This window comes from Photinus pyralis, unplaced genomic scaffold (genome assembly GCF_008802855.1).
Source record: "Photinus pyralis isolate 1611_PpyrPB1 unplaced genomic scaffold, Ppyr1.3 Ppyr1.4_LG6, whole genome shotgun sequence".
Lineage (NCBI taxonomy): Eukaryota > Metazoa > Arthropoda > Insecta > Coleoptera > Lampyridae > Photinus > Photinus pyralis.
Genome location: NW_022170663.1, coordinates 1,871,845 through 1,885,204, shown reverse-complemented (window position 1 = coordinate 1,885,204; position 13,360 = coordinate 1,871,845).

The following is a 13,360-nucleotide window of genomic DNA, read 5'->3' as shown; positions in this document are numbered from 1 at the left end:
ATGGGTATTAAACACGCATTTAGTAGTGTTTTGCTGAATAAGCGTTTTAATCCACGTTAACTTGAAGAATGGACGTCATTATAGGTAAAATAACAAGTTTTCCGTTGCACGTCATTACTGGAATTATTTCACGTACCAACCTAAATATTTAAATGGGTTGTGTTGTTATAAGTTAAAAACAGTTTATTTGAAATTATACGGTTGGTACAGAAATGCGACGTTGGCGCGACTCTGTACTATGCATTTAAGGTTATGTTGCTATCTGTCACCTTGCGCGTGTTTCGAATCGTCTAGTTTATCGTAGTTTCGTGCCTTTTTATCAAGCTTCTCAATTCCACAAACCAAACTGTTCTTTTAAGAACAACTTTTTGTCGTACTGTGACTGTGAAGCGTTATTTATTACGATGAAGAATTTGGATAGCACTGCTAAAAAAATGGTAGCATCTTTAATTCTGTATTTTGAACAAGAGCGTGACTATGGAGGCCCCTTGTTACCTTTTCAGACAGTAAGAGAGATAACAAAAGCATAATTTTTACGTTAGATACCTACCTATTCTAATTCTACATATTAAGTAATTATCGTAGAGAGTGGCACAAAGTTGCATGAGTGCATGATTGGCATCTGTGCATGAACAGCATCGTGAAAAAGTCATTTTTCATGGTTCATTGGTATCATTGCCAACAGCGCTAAAAGAAATTGGATTTAAATGGAAAAAATGATCAAAGTCCTCGTGTGAGATCGAAGGGACTTCAGCGCATTTTTGTGTGGTAGATCAGTGTTTTATTAGCCAATATTGACTCCACCATCAATAAGATCTTGCCGAAAGCTACCACGTTCACTTTCTCGGTACCATTTTCTCACTTACCGTGCACTCGCAATTCGCGTTTGAAGTTTTGACTCCACCATCAGTAAAATCCTTTGGGGGTTACCATATTCCCTTTGTGGACACCCACTTCTGATCACCCGCAACAATTCGGATTTGAAGTTTCGACTCAACCATCAGTAAGATCTCGTCGGGGGTTACCACATTCCCTTTGTCGATACACAGTTCCGACGTCCCGTTCATTCGTAATTCACATTTTGGTAGATTTCGCTAAAATCCCGGCATAAAATCGTATTCAACTTTTGGGTACTTCACATAGCTCGACCTTCTATTAGTGACACGAGAAAGAGAGACCGCGATTCGCGCTGTAAGAAACTTTTGGGCGCCCAAAGTCGACTACCCCTCGAAGCGCGCCGCGCAAAAGGTGGTTTATTTCGCCCCTAGGAAAAAAAAACAAAATTCCGCCACGCAGGAGTTGTGCGCGTTGACAAGATCTTCCCGACGACACCAATTTGAAAACAATCGGAGAAAAACTGTAGAAGAAGATAGATAAAAACTGAAAAATCTCCAGGTTAGTATAATACGCTCGGGGATGGCGTCCAGATGTCGTCGACTCCAAATCTTGTAGCCCCATCCCTAACGTTCTTAATTACACCGGCCCCGATAGTTACATGTACACTCCTTGTCTTTTTACAAGCGTTTTTCTACGGGCGCGCATTTACTGCCAGCCAGCCAGCCAGCCAGCCAGCCAGCCAAAGTGAGATTAAAAGCTACTTTTTACAAAAAAAATTTTTTGCAAAAATGCGCTAAAAAGACGAACCCAGGCGAGGTCTAATGGAACTACCCAATGGGACAAGTAAAAGAATTCGTTTTCTGCGCCAATACAAAGATTTCAAGGAAAAAGATTTGTACCAATTTGATTTTCGTAATGAAACGTAAATATTTCAAAATGGCACTATACAACGCTCATGGCAAGATAGTAATGGAAGAAGTGTGAAAACTATCAAAACTGATGGAAAGCGGTTGGTTTATTATTAATAGTGGTATCAATAATTATATAGAAAAATAGTTATTTGTTTCATTAGTACAAAAAATGTCAGTTTTCGGGACGAGGAAGATAGTTGCTGGACGACGCGTTAGCGGAGTCCAGCAACCTTCCGAATCCCGAAAACGCATTTTTTGTACGAATAAAACATAAAATTTTTTCTCCAACCCCCTTTACTTCAAATTATATTCGAATTTAGATTCAGTCACAGTTCACTACTAGTATAAAAACTTCTGCTTTCTTGTCCTCACGTGTCATGCCACTCTAGTTTTTAGGTTAACTTATAACCTATTCGTTCTTACTGCTTACTTCTCACCTCTCGCGACTTTGTAGGGAGCAAATCTTGAGGTAGCATGTTCTGCCGTTTCTAAAATCTCTGGCGGAGTGCAACCCATGTCGCTATCAGTTTCAGTCATTTCTATTGTAAACACAATTAATATTGTTATATTTTGTATTGAAATAAAAAACTTACCATACAGTTTTTTAATTAAAATTAATTGCAATTAACTTTTTCAAATTTTGAATTCAAAATGACAGATAATAGTGCAATGGGTTTGAAGTAGATGGCGTTACGCGCGACGGCGGGTTGTATACGTATTAAAATTACGTTCATCAAATATGTAAATTACGTTACACATTGTTTAAATAAAAATAGGGAGCGTAAATCATTTTCAATACATGTACATACGTATAGGGTAACATCATTATTTGCATTGAATATGCAAAAATATTTGATTTGTATGTATAGAAATATCTTACAACTTGCAATGTAAAACGATGTCAATGTGACATATCTCCGTGATTGTAATTTTTTAATTGGCCAATTTTCAAGGTCAATTTCTTTTTGGTACTAGGACCAAAAGTATCCACTTTTTGTACAGTTGCCATGGTGAAAGCGATTAATCCGCAAAACGTCAATTTTACGTACCGAACACTGTCACAAAATAGCGTCTTATTCAGGTGGTTGGAGAAAAAATATTTTACAGACAAATATTTCTGCATGCTGGAAATGAGAAAGGATTCATACCTGGTGCAAATTTAATATTTTCATCAAAAACTTCAAGTGGTGATTATCACGGAGAAATGAACCAGACGAATTTCTTACATTGGTTTCAAAATCAATTGCTTCCAAATTTAAATGAACCGTCTGTCATTATTATCGATAATGCGCCATATAACAATATGGAAGTTAACAAACCACCTAATGCTTCATGGAAAAAAAGATGACATTCAAAGCATTCAAACATATTGGTAGAGATAGGAGAACAAAGGCTGATTGTTTAAATATGTGGCAAGAAGCAGTTAAGGTCGTGACACCAGATATGTGGAAAATTCAATCAAACATAGAAGGTGAAATAATGAACTGGTATGAAAGAGAAAAAATCTTAGAGATGCAAGATATACCTACTGCCAATTTAGGGGAAGATACTGACAGGGACACAGAAGATTCTTGTTAATTTGCAAATTAAGTAATTTGTATTTATTTACACTGTAAGATTATTTATAAAAGAATTACATAAAAGGGACTTATTACTGCAAAAAACTATCTGACTTTGATGATCAAGTATGACATGTAAAGCCTTTACACCATATAGAAAGGTTAATTAATGAATTGATCGAAATTGCTGTCGGTTCTTAACTTTCCAGTATGTTCTTCAAAATGTTAATCCTTACATAAAGCTCCAACATTAAAAAATCGATCGCCTTTAAGTAATTCGAATCGTTACATTCCTGTACACGTAGATATTTTGTACTTCATGATAACCGAATTTAGAGCTAAGATTGGTAACATGGGTTGTCTGGTCGGTTTATTTTTGTATAATTTTCATGTGTTAATGTTTATTTGATTCAAGTTTTGAGGATTGTAAGGATATATTAACTATGAATAGGTACTGGGTGGGGTACTATAAAAAAACGTGTGGTTTTATGGCTGCAATTTAAAGGTAATTTCATGCACGTAAAAGCGATTCTAAAATTGTTGATACTACATGCTTAGTAGGTCAAATGTGCAAGCAATGATTTGTAAATAGTTCTATAGTACACTAAATGTTTGTCAACGCTGAACGACGTCAGAAAATTAATGACGTGCAACGGAAAACTTATTATTTTACCTATAGTTTTTACCAATGGGAGCCGTCTAAATGTTTATTGTGGAGAGGCTACAAAAAAAAGGGAGGATTAAATCAGGGACCGTCACTCAGATAATTAGAGGAAAACCCGCGAAAGTTCAAAGATGATCCATCAATATCATTAAACAACCCAAGGGTCGCTCATCGGCAGTAAAATATAAAAAAATGATTTTTCCTTTTTGAATTGTTATCGCTATTGTGGTTCCTTCAATTGAGTTAGATCGTTTGAGATAAGAAGTTTAGTTATCGGACGAGATGTAATTAGCGCACGTGTTTTTGTCGCTGTCAGAAAGGATCATGTTTCAAGAATTGTGCGTTATTTTCGGCGTAAGTAGTGTAACCGGGTGGTTACTTTTCAACTCTTCCTACCGTTTCTTCCTCAAGCTACTTTATTTCGAGGTAGTTCTTCTTACATAAAACAATCGTTGTTGGGCTCCGGCTAGCATTTAGTCGATGGTCCTTTTCTGGCCTCGAGGAAATGGAAATTTATTAAAACCTATTACGTTCTTATTTTCTTAGAAATTCGCCTTTAATCTGTAAGCAACACATGTTAAAAGCAATGGGGATTGAAGCGGCACATTCCTATAAGAGCAGGGTTAACTAATTCATTCACAAAATTCACTGCACAAAAAGGAAAATTTATCTTTATTACGTAAACTGAAATCAAAATATTACCCTGGACCCGCAGAGTACAGAAGGAAACTTAATTTTTGTTGCAGAAATTAATATATAACTAAATCGAAAATCAAAACAAACTGCTGTAAGTGTGTGTCGTAACGCTTCTCAGGCTCGAGTCGTTAACATGAAAGCAAATGCTGCTCACAAAGCACTTATTTGAACTCAAAACACCAGTAGGGACTTAAAGGGGTAGTATACCCAAAATCAAAAAAATTGTAGAAGAAAATCTAAGAACAAAATTTCAAACCGGAGTTTTCTACGATGAGTAGTTTTCAAATTATTAACGATGATAGTTTGAAAGACAGAACATGTGACGTCATCTCGACATCGTGGGTGCGGCGGCACGGATCCAAGCAGTCCAAACGCGTCAGTTCTTTCATACTCTAGTTCGCTTTCCTTTGAAAAAACGAGAAAACCTTACTGAAGTATCATCCGAACATATATCCTCATATAAATTTGAATATTTGTAATAAATTTCTGTACCCAGCTCAGATTGGATACCTATGTTTTCAGTAAGCGGTATTGGTTCCATTTGATTCAGTTCTTCTGTTTGATTGTGGGTTGTGGCATATGTTTGATGTTGAACTGGTTTCTCCACTACGAAATTGATCGTTTATCCACAATAAGCAATCAGACACAATCTTACTTTCTTAGATAAGTTGACTGGCGTTTTGTAGCTTTATTAGGACCTTTGTTTCCTGTGAGATGTAAAGAAGGGATTGCAGTATGTTAACCTTCTCTAAACCTTATGCTGAGGTACAGGGTCCTTTCCTTCTTGTATCTTCCAAAAAAAATTATCATCTTTAAAGTGGACACTGCAAATGACGTGACTATACTATGATTCAGCGGTTTTTTCTAATATTCCAGACTTTATTTCGACACGGCTCCTTCTTTTCTAGGGAAAAATTTGCAATGGAACATTGGCATTTTTCAAATTATTATTGCAGGGGAAAACACAAAGTTAGGCATGTTTGAAAATAATGCAGATCACTGACTACCAGTCTCAAATTAACACGTCAAACGTCATGGAATCCATATATTGCTATAGCGCGCCACCGACCCATTTGTCGGGATGACGTCACAACGACCGTTTTTTACATTCGACACCTTACCATTTAATAACGAAACGGCGTAGCGACTTGCGGTTTTCACCGTTACTCTTAGATATTTTTAATCTATCTTTAGACGAAAACATGAAATTTGGCTATACTGCCCCTTTAAGTCGCCTTTACAATACTTCTGCTATTCGGATTTGGGTCGGCCAATCACAGACAAGCTTCAGTGCGACTTCTTTGGTACGTTCAACGCACACGGACCGCGCTCAGAATAGAAAGTGGGAATCTTCTTCGGTTATTTCCAGAGTTATTTCGCAATCTTCTTCAACGCTTCATTCTTCAATTGTGTGTTTATTCGAATCTTTTGTGCGACCCGGATAGAGTTTTCATGTCAGATTTTTCTTCTAGTTTCCAAGAATTGTGTCAGGTGTAAATGAAAATTTGTGTAATTAATGCTTTGGAATTTTCGGGAGTTTCCTGAATCATAAATTTAGAGTCAATGTTTGGATTTCTGTTTGTAGCAGGCGCCGGAAATGTACGAGGTCAGATTATAACAACTGTAAGTTTCAATTTTGATTTGTTTGAACTAGCTAGACAAGTGCTTTATGGGTGACATAGTTAACCGCATACCAATTTATTTATTTATTATTATCATCCTTCTCTTGTTTTGGGCCCTCAAAAGGCATGCGCCCAATTACAGAGTGACCCGCATAATGCTTTTTAGAGGTGCCTCTGCAGAAGGTCTAAAGTTGGTCTATACTACTCCGGTATTTACCTTACCAATTAGGAAAACTGCAGGAAAACCTAATTCGGAGTAGCCGGTAGAATGCTCGGAACTGGTCTAAGGTAATTTCCATCTCCGCCACAGATGAAAAATTCACCTCAACCCAGGTTCGAACACCCGACCTCCGGATTTATAACCCAATGCTCTACCACTGAGCCATAAATCCGATATACCAATGCACACAGAAATGTATTATTTATATAAGGCAACAATATCATTCCTCCAAATTCACTTATATAACTGCTTGCACTCTGTAGGTATTTAATTTAGATACCCAAAATAGCAAACTTATGTTCTTCTGTCGGTTCCATGTCTATGTTCTTCTACCACCGAAAATACTTTATGTAGTTGATATGGTTATGACGATTCCAAATTTTCCCTTCGGAAAGCGATCGCAGGTCCGCTGTTTTGGGGCCAATGTAAATCTTGCGCAACCTGACTCAGGTCCTAAAGCTCCGGCTTTACCAATAAGAATGCTGTCTTTGATTGCAAATTGTGCTCGTATATAGACCGGGGTATTGTAAGATAAGATTAGTACGCCCCGAATGCATAACAAAGTGGCACACGGTCTCTACCTTTCAAAACAGCTGATACACCGCAGTTTTTAAAATTGCTTTTCGAAAAATATGTACTCATTTAAATACAGAGTTGACCTAATGCTGGACACCGTCCCAAAAAATTTAAATCAGATCCTGAAAAGGCGGTGAAGTTAGGGACAAGATTAAAAAATATAAATTTTACTATCGCAAAACTTTCTCATTCTTTAAAATTCTTTAACAAAAGTTGGGGTCCAAACTTAAACGGCTTAAATTCTTTTTCCTTGTTCCACTATCGCGATGTCCTCTTTGTTTGCAAATTACATTGTACTAGCTGATCCGACGGACGCTTTCCTCTTTCTTAGCTATGAATACCTATTCAATTCGGACTGGAATAAATAATTACAAAAAATTATTTCAAAAAATTTGCTATGGCTAGCACAGGTTCAACCCGCCCCACCTGCGCATGCGCGATTCTGCCCTTTTATGTCTAGAATATGTGTAGCAAATTTGATTTAAATCGGTTCAACCATTTAGCCGGAAAAGGGATTTTGACACACTTGTCCCAAAATCTCCCCCATCTCTCCCCAAAATAATAAAAAACAAACGCACTCACTTCTAGTTGCTTTTGACGATTGGTAACGTACCTTTTTTTTGTTGCGCCAAATGCCGTAATTTGAAAGTAATTATTGTATTTCTGGATATGAGTAAAAAAATGTAAAGAATCTGGCCCATTTCCAGTACTCTTATATATGCTTGACTTGTAGGATTACGAATTCTGCGACTTAAGTTGGAACCATGTTGGTACGTCTAATAAGTAGCATCTTGAAAAAACTAAAATTCAACTGAAAATAGAAATTGACTCCCAGTGTTTCTGTATAACTATGTATACCACTTGTTTAGTCTATCAACATTCAACACTTACCAAAAATGGATATTAGGTAGGTATATTAAACTTTTAATATAAAAGGCGTGACTGCGATGAAATAAACTCGAAACTTCTCAAAAAACTCACTGAAATCTGGATAAACTATCCGATCGAATTGACAGCACAGATATGAATAAATTAATTTTTTGACGGATATATGCCGATCCATTGCCGATCGATGTAGCTGTTAAAACAATTGCCGTCGCACCGTCACGCGCGATGTTTAAATAGTCGATAAGTTTTCTCCAATTTTCCAATTTTCTGCGCGATTTCCTTAGTTTTTCTTGCCGTAAGAACCTTCTACGCAGTATTAGAAAACTTAAAAAAAAGATGAATGAAATCGGTCAAGTCGTTCTAAAGTTATTGCGTAACCAGAAGAAACAGGGGTTCATTTTTATATATAGAGATTAGATGGAAAAGTAAAATTTAGCCCAAGTTAATTCAAAAAGAAGAGGGGGGTTCTGCTGCGGAATAGTCAAATACTGTAGAATCCAAGTAGACTTCCATTTACATTTACTGCAACTGAGTATAGTCAAAATGAAACTATTAATCCGCAAAAGGTAATGGAAGTAACCATCAAAATGAAATAAATCGCTCGATTCATAATTAAGAGCAGAATTAGACGAAAAACAAAAAAAACCAATTCGCTTAAATGGGGATTTCCATTGTTTTCAATTCGAGTACCTAATGGTCTTCAGGTCTAATATATCAGATTACATTTTAGATTGTAAACAGATCCGTTATAATACGATTAGGGTTGGAAATTTGAAATCGATTTTGTATTTTTGCCTGATGAATTTTTGAATTGAACTTTTTCCTGTCCACAAGTTAAGTTAATTACGGACGACTTATAATAATGGACTCGATTAATCTGAATTTTAAATGCACTTGGCAACATTAAACTCGTTAAACAGAACGGCAGCCGTCCCTTTGGGGGTGCAGAAGCCATATAAAGACAATGAGTGTTAATATTTATTTAGGACTTACTTTTTCCAAGCGTTTTAAATTAAAATTGGCAAAAAATTGGATTGGGTTTTAGCGCAAATTTACTCTTTGTAATAGAAACTTGTGAGCGAGTGGGCAGCTTAAAAAAATGCAAATAGGCTTTGAAGTACAGAGATGAGCAATTTTCTAGTAGCTCATGCATATATGTATGCGGATTTTTTGTTCGACTGTATAAAAATTTGGTATTTAAACATTTGCCATTGGTTATTTTAGACTTTGTAAATAAATGCCGTATTAAAAAACTTTCGCCTACGCCCCTGATAGGTATTATTTTTGTAGTTTTCTTTCTATCAAGCGAACTCAAAGTCAAATTCTCGAATATAACGTGGAAATGGAATACCCCATCTACTCGTAGGTGAAGATTTGGGATAGGAAGGACAAAATGAATCCAGTTTATGGTCGTTGCCATGTTAAAAGAGAGGCGGGAGGAAATCGACTCAATCGCAATTCCAGATTATCTTCCATAAATTTTTTCATACCTTGCGCGCGGTCGTGATTTTGGTAAGAAATCTCCATAAAACTACACCACGAAGGTGTGATAAACTGAAACCTACTTTTTCCGCCTCTTTCTTACGTTGGACCTCCATGAAATTGATTTACAATTGAAGGGTCAGTTCATACAGCATGTATGGCACAATATGATTTTTAGCGCATTTTTTAAACATTAATTTTATCTCTGATTGTATTCTAATTAAAGGTCTCAACGAAAGGAACAGTTTTCTACAAACTACTGCCCTTCTTTTTGTCCTCTTATCAAACTACGGGGTGGAGGGGGAAGGAGGGGAGTGGAACTAGATTTATCCTTCATGATACTCTAATGAAAGGTCTCAAGTCTCAACGAAAGGAATTAATTTATACTAACCATAGTCTTCCTCTTCGATCCCTTGTCGTGATCGCTTATAATTCCTTATATCTTAGAGTGAATTGTCAAAGGAAAGTCCCTACAAATGGCGATTGGGACGTTTCGAAGAAATATAACCATTGGGCATTTAAATAAAATACATAGCCACTTGCAATAAAACCACATTTAACGCCAGTTTCAAAATTTGGTTTTGCGCATGCGCAGTGCCAACTTTCTTATTTATAGAGGGATTTAAATGAAATTTGATACATAGCCACATGGAATAATAGCGAATGTAGCGCCATTTTCCAAATTTGGTTTTGCGCATGCGCAGTGCCAACTTTTTTATTTACGGAGGCATTCAAATGAAATTTGATGCATAGCCACTTGGGATAAAAGAAAATCTAGCGCCATTTTCCAAATTTGGTTTTGTGTAGGATGTGCAGTGCCAACTTTCTTATTTATGGAAGAAATTTCGTAAGGGTGTTTTAAAAAAATGCGCTTTACCTGCACAAGGGTTGTACACAATTTGTACTTGTTTACTATGTCATTTAAAAGAACCATCAGTCACTAGACACTCGTAACTGGAGTGGCATCGCCCGTAAACAACTGTTGCAAGGGCGCCGTGACAAAAAAAAGGGGAGTAGCGGCAGGTATACCTACTCGCGAGCCTACTCGTATATCAAACAGTAAGAGTGTAAAGGAGTAATAAACAATTACACCTGTGAAATGTGTAAAAGAGATGCGGACTTTTAGGACTACCAACTTATAAATACCTTAACACTAAAAAATGAATGAAAGGCCACAATAACGAGATTTTTCACTTTTTCACTTTTCAACTTTGATTTGAAGTTAAAATAAGATCACGCACAATTTTAAATGATCCGACGGTAAGCGTGAATGGAATGGAAAAAAAATTATTTGCGCACTATCAGCCGCTTCAGACATATGACGAGTACAACATGAAATTCTTCATTCTTCTAATTATCAAGGTCACAAAATCGCGTGTTTTAAAAAAGCTTCCGCTGTCGTTTGTATTTATCGTAATAGCTTCCAATTCACAATTCACATTTAAAACTTTATGCCTTTAATTTATGACCATTTGCACCGACAAATTTAAGCGGAGCTTAAGCTAAGCACAACCATTGTCTCAATAATCATTGCCATGCATTTTAAGCTACGCTTAAGCTAAGCTTCGCTTAAACTTGTTGATGCAAATGGCCATTAGACAACTTCGCTACTGTATGCGCACGCGCTTTTTCTGAAAGTACTATAACAGTTTTTAGAGTTATCCCACCACCCTCCGATAAATTCCAGGTAGTTGAATTAACTGCGCTAGTGACTCGAGGTGAATTCGAATATCACAAAGTAGCTGACTTAAGTTTGTTTGCGTCTCAACGCAGGTTTTTCCGACACAAATATAACGCAGCCTTCGCTATATTACAGGTGAGTAACTTCATTTCGCTCGCGGCTCAACGCGAAGATTCACACACCCCACGGTGATATACAAATCGGTGACCTAACTTTATTTGCGGTTCGGCATGCATTTCCTCACAGCTCTCTGGGAAAAAAACAAGTTCGCAATACTTTTTCTTTTTGAGTAACATCCATTTCAAGACGCGTTTTTGCCCCACTCCCTTCCCATCACGCAATTTTCATGTCCTGTCGTAACGGTTTCTAGGGCCGGCAACAATGTAATGTTGCAACTCTTAACTTTTTGAACACTCGCCATTATCTTAACGCGCCTTATTCCACGAATATTAGTTCTGTTCTCTTCCATTATAAAGCGGTACATCAGTACATGTATAAAATTTCCTATACCGGCAAATTTCTAAATTTAACAGGAAGAAACTAATGCCTAAAGCGACACTGGTTGCAATATGCAATGGATCCCCAGGTCTCTCCAGTGTCCATCCTCCAAAAAAAGGCAAAACCCGATTTGCTAGGAAAAATGGGGCGACCATTTTTTTGGAACTGTGAAGGCATTCTGCTTATTTATTAAAGTAAAACGACCAAAGCGCTGTTGTACACAACAATTACAGGGACCACAAGGCTCGTCATGTTCAACCTATTACCGCAAACCGTGGCTTCACAGAAAGTATCCACGGTCCAGCCCAAATTTAACACCAATCGACATCTAAAAATCACATCTGGGGCCGCAAATTTGCCTCTCATAATGACTGGAATTAAAAGCGGAGTAGTGTCGTTTTTTGAAACGAAAACAAATCTTTTTTGAATGAACTGAAACAGGTGAGGAAACGCTTAACTACATTCATTAGTGTAGATGATAGGAACCTAGAGAAATAATCTTTTTGAAATATTTTGGTTTTCTTCATACACTTTGGTAGACATTTCTTCAAAAAACGCCCTCGTATCTACATACTTAAATGCGAAATTAATCTCAAGATATATTGAAGTACCTGCATAAACCGTGACTCAGTTTTTACACGAACTACGTGGCCGATAGTAGGGGCCATTTAGATACCTTATCTGTCACATTTCCATAAAAAAAGGCATTCCTGAGATGTTGCTTTCCAACAAAAGATCACGTATGAACGCTTTGCAAATAGGGAACATTGCCTAACACACTGTCACCATGTACACCACCCTGCACGTGCTCAGTTGTTTTTTGATACCCACACTAACAGAAGCGGTTTCGGTAAGCACTGATTACACTGAACTGCGCCCACGTTTGAGAAATACTTTGTAGCAAGTTCCAGAAGAGTTTCGAATGGATTGGGTCAGTACCGCTGAACCCTTTCGAACGGGTTGCGAGTGTGAAAGTGGGGTAGCGCCGCATTTGTCGCAGCGGGTTCTGTCATTAGCCGATTTTACCAACGACCCTTGTCTTAAGTCTTACATTTTCTGCCTCTTTACGAAATTAAACCTGATCAACCCAGCGACGTACGAAATCAGCGTAAAAGAACATGTACGTCACGTGGCAGGAGTCGACGAAATGATCGCCACCAACTGCGTAAATGCGACCAGAGGCCTCAAAGATTCGCGCGAAAAGGTTTACCAAATGAGTCTTTGTGTTGTATTTTCTCTGGTGCAGCCTCCCATTTCAATTCCTTGAGGCGCAGTGTACTAATCGCCTTTTCGGGTAGTGTGCATTTATTAATAAAAGATTTTATTTAGTATCACGCCAAAAATAGTACTGGTAGTGATCAAAAAATGCCGTTTGAGACGGATGGGCCACAATTGCATATCGTAAAGCCAATTTCATAGCAACTTATTATAGATAAAATGTGGGTTAGGATCGAAAGTCAGAATGTGTAACATACCGCAAAACCCGATAGAAGAGTACAGGCAACCATTAAAATACAAAATAAATCAACGTCTCTACCTTTATGATCGAATACAAACAAACTGTTTTCAAATAGAAACCATGGCTTATCATGTATATCATAGGCATATACATACAGTGATATTCATTTAGAAGTAGACATAAGGATTTCCTATGCCTAGTTTTAAATGACAAAACCTGCTGAAGGACGCCTAATTTTATGCAACTAAAATATCTTCTTAAAACAAA